We start from the raw sequence: 3,833 nt of genomic DNA on the forward strand, positions 1-3,833 counted from the left end.
TCTTTCCGGGCCCACTTAGTGTGTGCTTGGGCTGAGCATTGAAGCTTTCACATGTAGAGACTTTTATTGGAGTTAAATGCCAGCTTTTGTGCCAGTTTGGGCGTTTAACTCCAGCTTTTGTGCCAGTTCTGGCGTTTTGACACCAGAATTCTTAAGCTGACTTGGAACGCCAGTTTGGGCCATCAAATCTTGAGCAAAGTATGGACTATTATATATTTCTGGAAAGCCCAGGATGTTTACTTTCCAACGCAATTAAGAGCGTGCCAATTTGGCTTCTGTAGATTCAGAAAATCTACTTCGAGTGCAGGGAGGTCAGAATCCAACAGCATCTGCAGTCCTTTTTCAGCCTCTGAATCAGATTTTTGCTCAGGTCCCTCAATTTCAGCCAGAAAATACCTGAAGTCACAGAAAAACACACAAACTCATAGTAAAGTCCTGAAATGTGATTTTTAAATAAAAACTAATAAAAATATAATAAAAACTAACTAAAACATACTAAAAATATACTAAAAACAATGCCAAAAAGCGTATAAATTATCCGCTCATCATTTGTCTTGGAGAATTTGTTTACTTTTAACCAAGTAGGTAGAATCATTTTTGCATGTAGTTGCATTCATATAAATAGGTTGCATTTAATAAGTCTTACCATTCCTCTTCACTCTTTTATAGTTTCTCTTGAGTTTAGCATAAGGACATGCTAATGTTTAAGGTGCATATAGTTTATTTGCATTGAATAAATGTTCATACCCCTTTTCTTATCTTTGTTGGTTTAGCATGAGGATATGCTTAGTTTAAATGTGAGGAGATTTGATAAACCCCAATTTTGTAGTTTATCTTATGTTGAATTTAAGAGATTTTATCAACTTTTTTCACATTTATTCAATAAAATAGCATGGTTTTGTGAATTTCTCCTAATTTGTGACTAAGAGTAAAAACATGCTTTTTAGGCCTTTAAATCGTTGAATTTCACTTTAATTCCATTTAATTCCTTGATATGTTTGTTAAGTGATTTCAGGATTAGAAGGCAAAGATTGGGTTGAAGGAATAAAGAAAAAGCATGCAAAATTAGAGAATTCATAAAGAAACGGGGATTTACTGAACTCAAGGCCACACGCACGCGTCACCCACGCGTACGCGTGAGAAGGAGATCTGCCAGTGACGCGCACGCGTCACCCACGCGCACGCGTGAAGAGGAATTTTGCAATGCGACACGTACGCGTGACCCATGCGTACGCGTGACAAGATGCACGTGACTTCACTAAAGGCAAAATGGTGGGGGCAATTTCTGAACTCATGGAGGCCCAAATCCAACTCATTTCTGATGCTTTTGAACCCAAGGATTGCAAGTGAATGGGGGAAGGAGTCATAGTTTAGTTTTAATCATGTTTAGGGTAGCATTCTAGAGAGAGAGGCTCTCTCCTCTCTCTAGATTTTAGGGTTCTTATTTCAATTCCTTTTAGATCTATATTTTAATCTTGTTTTATTTTAGTTTTCCTTTACTTTTATTTGTTCTAGCACTTTAGTTTATCTACTTCTCTTGTTAATTTCTTATTTTGCTCTCTTTTATATTCATGCACTCTTGTTGATTTCAATTTTCTTTTGATGCAATTTTATATTTCTATATCTCTTGATGTTTACCTCACTTGCTATTGTTGATTTCTTGCCTTTGTTAGTTATAGCTTTCATTAATTCTTGCATTTTGTGATATTTAATTTTATTGCACTCTAGGTGTTTGATAAAATATTTTCACTAGTTTTATAGTAGTTTTCTTTACTCTTGGCCTAGGCTAAGGGAATTGAGTGACCTTGAGTCATTGGGTCTCACTGAATTGGTGATTTGAGAACCTGATGAGCAGATAATTTATACGCTTTTTGGCATTATTTTTAGGTAGTTTTTAGTATATTTTAGTTACTTTTTATTATATTTTTTATTAGTTTTTATGCAAAAATCACATTTCTGGACTTTACTATGAGTTTGTCTGTTTTTCTATAATTTCAGGTATTTTCTGGCTGAAATTGAGGGACCTGAGCAAAAATTTGATTCAGAGGCTGAGAAAGGACTGCAGATGCTGTTGGATTCTGATCCTCCTGCACTAGAAGTGTATTTTCTGGAGCTACAGAAGCCCAATTGGCGTGCTCTCAATTGCTTAGGAAAGTAGACATCTTAGGCTTTCTAGAAATATACAATAGTCCATACTTTGCCCGAGATTTGATGGCCCAAACTAGCATTAAACGCCAGCTAGAGACTCATTTCTGGCGTAAAACGCCAGAACTGGCACACTTCTTGGCGTTAAATGCCTATTTTGGCACCCGGGGTGGCATTTAACTCCAATTTGAGGCATATGCACATGGAAGCTTGAAAGCTCAGCCCAAACACTCACTAAGTAGGCCCTGGAAGTGGAATTCTGCACTATCTACACCTAGTTACTCATTTTTTGTAAACCTAAGTTACTAGTCTAGTATAAAAACTACTTTTAGAGATTCATTTAGCAACTTATGACCTTTTACATCTCATATTGTATCTTTTACAGCATGAGTCTCTAAACCCCATAGGTGGGGGTAAGGACCTCTGCTGTGTCTCAATGGATTAATGCAATTACTATTGTTTTCTTTTCGATCACGCTTGATTCTGTTCTAAGATACTCACTCGTACTTCAATATAAAGAATATGATGATCCGTGACACTCATCATCATTCTCAATTTTATTAACGTGTGCTTGACAACCACTCCCGTTCTATCTGAGCTCAACGTAGTCATTGGGCGACAGCTTGAGTGCGTATCTCTTGGGTCTCTGATCTACGGATTTGACTTGCCTCTCCTGACAACAGAGCATTCGCATCTGTGAGATTAGAACCTTCGTGGTAGAGGCTAGAACCAATTGGCAGCATTCCTGAGATCCGGAAAGTCTAAACCTTGTCTGTGGTATTCCAAGTAGGATCTGGAACGGGATGACTGTGACGAGCTTCAAACTCACGAATGTTGGGCGCAGTGACAGTGTGCAAAAGGATAGAGAGATCCTATTCCGACACAAGTCAGAACCGACTGATGATTAGTCGTGCGGTAGCTGTACCTAATATTTTTCATCCGAGATGAGAGATCCGACAGTTGATTAGCCGTACAAAAACTGTGCCTGGTATTTTTCATCCGAGAGGACGGATGGTAGCCATTGACAACGGTGATCCACCAACATACAGCTTGCCATTGAAGGAACCCATGCGTGTTTGGAGAAGAAGACAGTAGGAAAGCAGAGATTCAGACGACAGAGCATCTCCGGAACCTCAACCTGTTCCTCATTACTGAATCACAAGTAACACTCAATTCATGTTATTTACTTTTCATAAACAAAAATCATTTTGATCACTAATCTCTTGACTAAGATTTACAAGATAACCATAGCTTGCTTCAAGCCGACAATATCCGTGGGATCGACCCTTACTCACATAAGGTATTACTTGGACGACCCAGTGCACTTGCTGGTTAGTTGTGCGGAGTTGCAAAGGTGTGATTGCAATTTCGTGCACCAAGTTTTTGGCGCCGTTGCCGGTGATTGTTTGAGTTTGAACAACTGACGGTTCATCTTGTTGCTTAGATTGGGTAATTTTATTTTATGTTTAAGCTTTTTATTTTTAATTTCGAAAAAAAAAATGTTCTTCAGAATTTTTAAGAATGAATTCTAGAGCTTCATGAGATATGTTGAAGCATGGTTGGCTGTTAAGCCATGTCTAATCTTTTGGACTGAGGTTTCCACTTTCCATTATAGAAAGGACATGTCTGTATTTGTTATGCTAAAGCTTGGCTAGCCATTTGGCCATGTCTAATTCTTTTGGACCGAA

This window comes from Arachis ipaensis, chromosome B08, assembly GCF_000816755.2.
Source record: "Arachis ipaensis cultivar K30076 chromosome B08, Araip1.1, whole genome shotgun sequence".
Taxonomy (NCBI): domain Eukaryota; kingdom Viridiplantae; phylum Streptophyta; class Magnoliopsida; order Fabales; family Fabaceae; genus Arachis; species Arachis ipaensis.